We start from the raw sequence: 9,868 nt of genomic DNA, 5'->3' as shown, positions 1-9,868 counted from the left end.
AAGAGTCCTCCAATGTGGCTTCTACTGGCCTACTCTCTATAAAGACTCCCGAGTGTTTGTACTTAATTGTGACAGTTGCCAAAGATCTGGCAATCTGCCTCACAGTTATGCCATGCCTCAACAAGGGATCTTGGAGATTGAGTTGTTTGATGTATGGGGTATTGACTTCATGGGGCTTTCCCACCATCATACTCAAACACTTATATTCTGGTGGCAGTGGATTATATATCCAAATGGGTAGAAGCTATAGCAACACACACTAATGATACTAAGATAGTGCTGAAATTCCTCCAAAAACACATCTTCAGCAGATTTGGTATCCCTAGAATACTAATCAGTGATGGGGGCACTCATTTCTGCAATAAACAGCTTTACTCTACTTTGGTTCGAAATGGAGTTAGCCATAGGGTGGCCTGATAAACCCAATTTGTAGGGTTTATCTTGTATTGATTTTAGGGAATTTTATCACCTTTTACCCATATTTATTCAATGAAATAGCATGGTTTTGTATATTCTCCTTTAATTGTGCTTAAGAGTGAAAACATGCTTTTTAGGACTTAAAATAGCTAAATTTAATTCTCCTTAATTCCATTAGATGCCTTGATATGTTTGTTAAGTGATTTAAGGTTTAGGAGGCAAAGATTGGATCAAGGGAATGAAGAAAGAAAGCATGAAAAGTTGGAGAACTCATGAAGAAATAAAAGAACCGGAAAGCTGTCAAGCCGACCTCTTCGCACTTAAATGACCATAACTTGAGCTACAGAGGTCCAAATGATGCGGTTCCAGTTGGGTTGGAAAGCTAACATCCGGGGCTTCGAAACGATATAAGATTTGCTATGGTTGAACTGCGCATGGTGATGCGTACGCGCATAGTACGCGCACGCGCCGTTGCTGCCACCTGGTTCACTTAAAGCAAAACGTGGCCAGCGAATTCTAAAGCCTTGTGGGTCTAATCCAACTCATTTCTGATGCTATTTAAACCAAGGAGTGAAGAGGGAAACACATGTTAGTTACCATTAGTCATAGTTTAGTTTTAGAAGTAGTTTCTAGAGAGAGAAGCTCTCACTTCTCTCTAGGATTAGGATTAGGATTAGGTTTAGTTCTTAGATCTAGATTTTAATACATCTTCTTCTACTTCTATCTTCTCAATTCCTTGTTGTTACATTCATTCTTCTTCCCTTCTTTTATTGTAATTTCCTTTATGTTGTTTTTGTGTTTTGTTGTAGATCTACTTTTGTTTCTTCTACTCTCTTTCAATTCAATCAAGGTAATTCATAATAAATGTGTTTCTTTTGATTGTTGTTGTTAATTCATTTCAATAATTGTTGTTAGATTCTATTCTTGTTATTAAAGTGGAGAGTTAGGACTTATGGACTAGGATTGATATAGCTCATTTGACTTTCCTTTACTACTAGTTAGAGGATGATTTAATGAGATTAATCCTTACCAATTCTCATATTGTGGTTAGTGATTAGGATAGAGATCCTTGACCACCAACCCTTGCCAAGACCTTTTTAGGCCTTAGTTTACTTTCTTGCCATTTATCTTTCATGCTTCTTATCAAAACCCCAAAATAACTCACAATCAATAACAAGACACTTCATTACAATTCCTAGGGAGAACGACCCGAGGTTTGAATACTTCGGTTATTAATTTTAGGGGTTTGTTACTTGTGACAAACAATCTTTTGTATGAAAGGATTATTGTTGGTTTAGAAACTATACTTTACAACGAGATTTCATTAGTGAAATTCTAAACCGTCAAAAATCCAATTCATCATGGCCACTCCAGATCATCCACAGACAAATGGGCAAGCTGAAGTCTCTAATAGAGAACTTAAAAGAATCCTGGAACGGACTGTGATTAACCGTAGAAGGGATTTGGCAGGAAGCTTAGATGATGCTCTGTGGGCATACAGAACAGCATTCAAGACACCTATAGGAACTTCTCCATACCAGCTGGTGTATGGAAAAGCTTGTTACTTGCCAGTGGAACTGGAACACAAGCCCTATTGGGCAACCAGATTCCTAAACCTTGATGCCAAGTTAGCTGGAGAAAAACAATTGCTCCAGTTAAATGAGCTAGAGGAATTCAGACTCAATGCTTTCGAAAATGCAAAAATTTACAAAGAGAAAGCAAAAAGATGGCATGATAAGAAATTATCATCCAGAGTCTTTGAACCAAGGCAGAAAGTTCTGCTATTTAATTCTAGGCTCAGATTATTCCCTGGGAAATTGAAATCCCGGTGGAGAGGTCCATATGTGATTACAAGTGTGTCACCATATGGATACATGGAGCTTCAGGATAATGATTCTAGCAAAAAGTTCATTGTTAATGGACAGAGAGTTAAACATTATCTTGAAAGCAATTTTGAGCAAGAATGCTCAAAACTGAGACTTGATTAAAGCTCAGTAATAGTCCAGCTAAAGACAATAGAGAAGCGCTTACTAGGAGGCAACCCTGCCATTTACAAGGCTTATTTGTTAATTAATTGATTTTTATAGGTTTATGTCAATTATCTTCAAGGTAAAATAGCAATTGCTTGAGTTCACAAAGTTACAGAAGGATTTAGAGGATAAAACAGCAGAAAGAAGCTCCCTAGTGCGAAAAAAAAGCCAGTAAGAGCTGTTTTGGGCGCTGAACGCCCAAAAGAAGCACTCACTGGGCGTTCAATGCCAGTAAGGTTAGCCATCTGGGCGTTGAACGCCAGAAAGAAGCACCTTCTGGGCGTTCAACACCAGATTTATAGCGTCCTGGGCGTTGAGAAAAATGCCCAGTGACAAAGGAGTTCCTGGCATTCAACGCCAGCTAGAAGCAATAGCTGGGCGTTGAACGCCCAAGAGAAGCTGCAAACGGGCGTTAAACGCCTAAAACATGCAGCGTTTGGGCATTTAACGCCAGGATTGTGGGGAGGAGGTAAATTCATTTTCCCTTCAAATTTTTTCCAATCTTCATGTTTCAATTCATGATTTCTTGCATAAACATATTACAAACTCTCATCTTTCAACTTCAATTCCAAAAATTTTTTATCCTAAACATGTTTCTTAATTTTTCTTCAATATCTTTTCAAACCTTTTTCAAAACTCAATTATCGTTTTGAATTCTTTTCAAATCTTTTTAATTTCTTCTGAATTCTTTTTCAAACTCATCATATTATCTTTTTAAATTCAAAGTTATCCTTTTTAAAATCTCATCATATCTTTTGAATTTTTGAAATTGCCCCTCCTTTTATTCCTCTCATTTCCTTTCTTTTGCTTGAGGACAAGCAAATCTCTAAGTTTGGTGTGTTTTTTCGTGATCACTGAGCTAAAACTCATCAAGATCATTGCACCTAAGGGAAAACAATTTACTTCAAGAGGCAAGAAAGAGAATATTCCAAAACCACTGTGGAATTAAGAAAAGTTCTTTACCAAAGAACATGCAGACCATTACCACAAAATAATGGGTCTGAGATCAGTGATCCCGGAAGTTAAATTCAATTTGAAAGAAGACGAATATCTGGAGATACAGGTGCTGAAGCGCCAGAAGGTGTCTCTTGAAGGACCAGACACCCCACAAGTTGAAGGAGCACCCATCATCTCCCAAACCAAAGGTTGTTGAGTCCTAATCTTAAACTTAACTCTGTGATAATTGTTCTTATTAGGAATTTACCTTAGAAGTTATATATTAGTAGTAGTAATTAGTATCTCTATTTTGATTTTATCTCTAATTAAGCTATAATTTATTTTTTCTCATCATCATCAAACATGAATAAAATAGTAGATTTTTAGAATAAAGAGTCAATATTTTTCGAGTTTTTAATAAGGAAAATTCTAATTATTTAGATGTGGTGGCAATACTTTTTATCTTCTGAATGAATGCTTGAACAGTGCATATTTTTGATATTGAATTTCATGAATGTTAAAATTGTTGGCTCTTGAAAGAATGATGAACAAGGGAAATATTATTGATGATCTGAAAAATCATGAAATTGATTCTTGAAGCCAGAAAAAGCAGTGAAAAAAAAAGTGGCGAAAAAAAAGGGAATCATTGGATAAAGAAAAAGAAAAGCCAATAACCCTTAAAACCAAAAGGCAAGGGTGAAAAGGATCCAAGGCTTTGAGCATTAATGGATAGGAGGGCCCAAGGAAATAAATCCAGGCCTAAGCAGCTAAATCAAGCTGTCCCTAACCATGTGCTTGTGGCATGCAGGTCCAAGTGAAAAGCTTGAGACTGAGTGGTTAAAGTCGTGATCCAAAGCAAAAGAGTGTGCTTAAGAACTCTGGACACCTCTAATTGGGGACTTTAGCATAGCTAAGTCACAATCTGAAAAGGTTTACCCTGTTATGTGTCTGTGGCATTTATGTATCCGGTGGTAATACTGGAAAACAAAGTGCTTAGGGCCACGGCCAAGACTCATCAAGTAACTGTGTTCAAGAATCAACATACTAAACTAGGATAATCAATAATACTATCTGAATTCTAAGTTCCTATGGATGCCAATCATTCTGGATTTCAAAGGATAAAGTGAGATGTCAAAACTGTTCAGAAGCAAAAAGCTCCTAGTCCTGCTCATCTAATTAGAATCTGAGCTTCACTTGAAACTCTGAGATATTATTGCTTCTTAATTTCTTTTTATCCTACTTTATTTATCTAGTTGCTTGAGGACAAGCAACAATTTATGTTTGGTGTTGTGATGAGTGGATATTTTATACGCTTTTTTGGGGTAATTTCATGTAGATTTTAGTATGTTTTAGTTGGTTTTTAGTAGATTTTTATTAGTTTTTAGGCAAAAATCATATTTTTGGACTTTACTATGAGTTTGTGTGTTTTTCTGTGATTTCAGATATTTTTTTGGCTGAAATTGAGGGAGCTGAGCAAAAATCTGATTTAGGCTGAAAAAGGACTGCTGATGCTGTTGGATTCTGACCTCCCTGTACTCGGAATGGATTATTTGGAGCTACAGGAGTCCAATTGGCTCGCTCTTAATTGGGTTGGAAAGTAGACATCCAGGGCTTTCCAGAAATATATAATAGTCCATACTTTGCGTGAATATAGACGATGTAAACTGGAGTTCAACGCCAGTTCCATGTTATAGTCTGGCGTTCAGCACCAGAAACAGGTTGCAAGTTCGAGTTCAACGCTAGAAACAGGTTACAACCTGGCGTTCAACTCCAGAAATAGCCCAGACACGTGAGAAGCTTAAGTCTCAGCCCCAGCACACACCAAGTGGGCCCCATAAGTGGATTTCTGCACTATCCATCTTAGTTTACTCATTTTCTGTAAACCTAGGTTACTAGTTTAGTATTTAAACAACTTTTAGAGATTTATTTTGTATCTCATGACATTTTTAGATCTGAATTTTTATATTCTTTGACGGCATGAGTCTCTAAACTCCATTGTTGGGGGTGAGGAGCTCTGCAGCGTCTCGATGAATTAATGCAATTATTTCTGTTTTCCATTCAAACATGCTTGTTCCTATCTAAGATGTTCATTCGCGCTTCACTATGAAGAAGATGATGATCTGTGACACTCATCACCTTCCTCAACCCATGAACGTGTGCCTGACAACCACCTCCATTCTACATCAGATTGAATGAGTATCTCTTAGATTTCTTAATCAGAACCTTCGTGTTATAAGCTAGAATTGATGGCGGCATTCATGAGAATCCGAAAAGTCTAAACCTTGTCTGTGGTATTCTGAGTAGGATTCAAGGATTGAATGGCTGTGATGAGCTTCAAACTCGCGATTGTTGGGCGTTATGACAAACGCAAAAGAACCAATGGATTCTATTCCGACATGATCGAGAACCAACAGATGATTATCCGTGCTGTGACAAAGCATTTAGACCATTTTCACTGAGAGGATGGGAAGTAGCCATTGACAATGGTGACGCCCTACATACAGCTTGCCATGGAAGGAACTTTGCTCTTTTGAAAGTGAGGAAGCATTATGTTACACGAATTCAGAAGACAAAGCATCTCCAAAACTATAACATATTCTCCATTATTGAGTAACAATTACTTATTTTATGCACTTTCACTTTTTACAATTGAGGCTAAAGAACCCTATTGGTATTCTGACTAAGAATAATAAGATAACCATACCTTGATTCAAGCCAACAATCTTCGTTGGATTCGACCCTTACTCACGTAAGATATTACTTGGACGACCCAGTGTACATGCTGGTTAGTTGTGCGGATTGCAAAAGTGTGATTGCAATTTTGTGCACCAGTGGGGTTTATGGGGAAGAGAGGATGGATGTGAGTGGTGAAGAGGTGATGGTTGGGGAAGAGTGTTATGAAAAAGGTGTGAGAGAGAGGGAGAAGGTAGGTGGGGATATTGTGGGGTCCACAGATCCTGAGGTGATCCTGTGGGGTCCACAGATCCTGAGATGTCAAGGATTTCTCATCCCTGCACCCATTAGGCGTGTAAAATGCCCTCTATATGCAATCCTGGCATTTAATGCCAGACTGATGCTTGTTTCTGGCGTTAAACGCCCAAATGTCGCTTGTTTCTGACATTTAACGCCAGCCTGATACTTGTTTCTGGCGTTAAACGCCAACTTAGTGCTTGTTTCTGGCATTAAACGCCAGACAGATGCTTGTTTCTGGCGTTTAAATGCCAGACAGCTCTTCTTCCAGGGTGTGCTTTTTCTTCTGCTGTTTTTGATTCTGATTTTAATTTTTGTAATTTTTTTGTGACTCCACATGATCATAAATCTAATAAAACATAAAAGAACAATAGAAATATAGATAAATAAAAATTAGGTTACCTCCCAATAAGTGCTTCTTTAATGTCAATAGCTTGACAGTGAGCTCTCATAGAGCTTCACAGATGTTCAGAGCATTGTTGGTACCTCCCAACACCAAACTTAGAGTTTGAATGTGGGGGTTCAACACCAAACTTAGAGTTTGGTTGTGGCCTCCCAACACCAAACTTAGAGTTTGATTGTGGGGGCTTTTTTTGACTCTGTATTGAGAGAAGTTTATCGTGCCTCTTTTCCATGTTTACAGAAGGATAACCTTGAGCTTTAAACACAAGGTAGTCCCCATTCAATTGAAGGACTAGTTCACCTCTGTCAACATCAATCACAACTTTTGCTATGGCTAGGAAGGGTCTTCCAAGAATGATGGATTCATTCTCATCCTTCCCAGTGTCTAAGATTATGAAATCAGTAGGGATGTAAAGGCCTTTAACCTTTACCAACATGTCCTCTACCAATCCATAAGCTTGTTTTATTGACTTGTCTGCCATCTCTAATGAGATTATTGCAGCTTATACCTCAAAGATCCCAGTTTCTCCATTACAGAGAGTGGCATAAGATTTATACCTGACCCCAGGTAACATAGAGCCTTCTCAAAGGTCATGGTGCCTATGGTATAGGATATTAAGAATTTACCAGGATTTTGTTTCTTTTGAGGTAGAGTTTGCTGAACCCATGTATCTAGTTCACTAATGAGCAAGGGAGGTTCACCTTTCCAAGTCTCATTACCAAACAACTTGGCATTCAGCTTCATGATGACCCCTAGATATTAAGCAACTTGCTCTTCAATTACATCCTCATCCTCTTCAGAGGAAGAATAGTTTTCAGAGCTCATGAATGGCAGAAGGAAGTTTAATGGAATCTCTATGGTCTCTATATGAGCCTCAGATTCCTTTAGGTCCCCAATAGGGAACTCCCTTCTGTCTGGAGGACGTCCTATGAGGTCTTCCTCATTGGGATTCATGTCCTCCCCTTCCTCTTTGGATTCGGCCATATTGATAATATCAATGGCCTTGCACTCTCTTTTTGGATTCTCTTTTGTATTGCTTGGGAGAGTACTAGGAGGAGTTTCAGTAATTTTTTTACTCAGCTGACCCACTTGTGCCTCCAAATTTCTAATGGAGGACCTTGTTTCACTCATGAAACTTAAAGTGGCCTTAGATAGATCAGAGACTATGTTTGCTAAGCTAGAGGGGATCTGCTCAGAATTCTCTGTCTATTGCTGAGAAGATGATGGGAAAGGCTTGCTATTGCTAAACCTGTTTCTTCCACCATTATTAAAGCCTTGTTGAGGCTTTTGTTGATCCTTTCATGAGAAATTTGGATAATTTCTCCATGAGGAATTATAGGCGTTTCCATAAGGTTCACCCATGTAATTCACCTCTGCCATTGCAGGATTCTCAAGATCATAAGCTTCTTCTTCAGAAGATGCCTCTTTAGTACAGTTGGATGCATTTTGCCATCCATTCAGACTCTGAGAAATCATGTTGACTAACTGAGTCAACATTTTGTTCTGAGCCAATATGGCATTCAGAGTATCAATTTCAAGAACTCCCCTCTTCTGAGGCTTCCCATTACTCACAGGGTTCCTCTCAGAGGTGTACGTGAATTGGTTATTTGTAACCATGTCAATGAGTTCTTGAGCTTTTGGAGGCATTTTCTTTAGGTGAATGGATCCACCTGCACAATGGTCTAGTGACATCTTAGAAAGCTCAGATAGACCATCATAGAATATATCTAAAATGGTCCACTCTGAAAGTATGCCAAAAGGACACTTTTTGGTCAACTGCTTGTATCTTTCCCAAGCTTCATAGAGGGATTCACCATCTTTTTGCTTGAAGGTCTGAACATCCACTTTAAGCTTGCTCAGCTTTTGAGGAGGAAAGAACTTGGCCAAGAAGGCCGTGACCAGCTTATCCCAAGAGTCCAGGCTATCTTTAGGTTGTGAGTCCAACCATGTTCTAGCTCTGTCTCTTACAGCAAAGGGGAAAAGCATGAGCCTGTAGACTTCAGGATCTACTCCATTAGTCTTAACAGTATCACATATATGCAAGAATTCAGTTAAAAACTGATAGGGATCTTCTGATGGAAGTCCATGGAACTTGCAGTTCTGTTGCATCAGAGCAACTAGTTGAGGCTTCAGCTCAAAATTGTTTGCTCCAATGGCAGGGATTGAGATGCTTCTTCCATAAAAATTGGAAGTAGGTGTAGTATAATCACCAAGCATCCTCCTTGTGCCTTCACCATTGTTATTGGGTTCGGCCATATCTTCTTTTTCGAGATTCTCTGTAAGGTTTTCTCTGGATTGTTGTGCTTTAGCTTCTCTTAGCTTCTTCTTCAGAGTCCTTTCAGGTTCAGGATATGCTTCAACAAGAATGTCCTTGTCCTTGCTCTTGCTCATATGAAAAAGAAGAAAACAGAAAAGAAAGAGAAATCCTGTATGTCACAGTATAGAGATTCTTTTATGTGAGTAGAAGAAGAAAAGAATAGAAGAATGAGGAGAAAAATTTGAACACAGAAGAGAAGAGAGAGTTCAAATTTTAAGATGAAGAGAAGTGTTAGTAAATGAATAAATAAATAGAAGAAGATGAGAGGAAGAGGATTTCGAAAATTATTTTTGAAAAATAGTTAGTGATTTTCGAAAATTGAGAGAAGAAATACAATTAAAATTAAAATTTGAAACAATTAGTTAATTAAAAGAATTTTGAAAAAGAGGAAGGAATTTTCGAAAATTAGAGAGAGAAAAGTAGTTAGGTGGTTTTGAAAAAGATAAGAAACAAACAAGTCAATTATTTAGTTGAAAAAGATTTGAAAATCAATTTTGAAAAGATAAGAAGTTAGAAAAGATTTTGAAATTGATTTTGAAAAAGATATGATTTAAAAAAGATATTTTGAAAAGATATGATTGAAAAAGATATTTTGGAAAAGATTTTATGCTTAAAATTAAAATTTGATTACTTGACTAACAAGAAACTAAAAGATATGATTCTAGAATTTAAAGATTGAACCTTTCTTAACAAGAAAGTAAGAAACTTCAAATTTTTGAATCAATCACATTAATTGTTAGTAAAGTTTTCGAATTTTTGAAATGAAATTAAGAAAAAGATTTTGAAAATCAATTT

General features: G+C 37.5%; 1 non-coding gene across 1 annotated transcript; it reads left to right on the top strand.

Annotated features, from left to right (window-relative positions):
- Window positions 1-8,506: 8,506 nt before the first annotated feature.
- LOC127742704 (small nucleolar RNA R71) lies at window positions 8,507-8,610 on the top strand. The gene has a single exon (XR_008004063.1). It is a non-coding gene; the product is annotated as a small nucleolar RNA R71 (small nucleolar RNA).
- The last annotated feature ends 1,258 nt before the right edge of the window (window positions 8,611-9,868 follow it).

Source organism: Arachis duranensis, chromosome 1, assembly GCF_000817695.3.
Source record: "Arachis duranensis cultivar V14167 chromosome 1, aradu.V14167.gnm2.J7QH, whole genome shotgun sequence".
In the NCBI taxonomy this organism is placed as follows: Eukaryota; Viridiplantae; Streptophyta; class Magnoliopsida; order Fabales; family Fabaceae; genus Arachis; species Arachis duranensis.
Note: the sequence above shows the minus strand (reverse complement) of the source record. Positions and strands in the feature narration are given on the sequence as shown.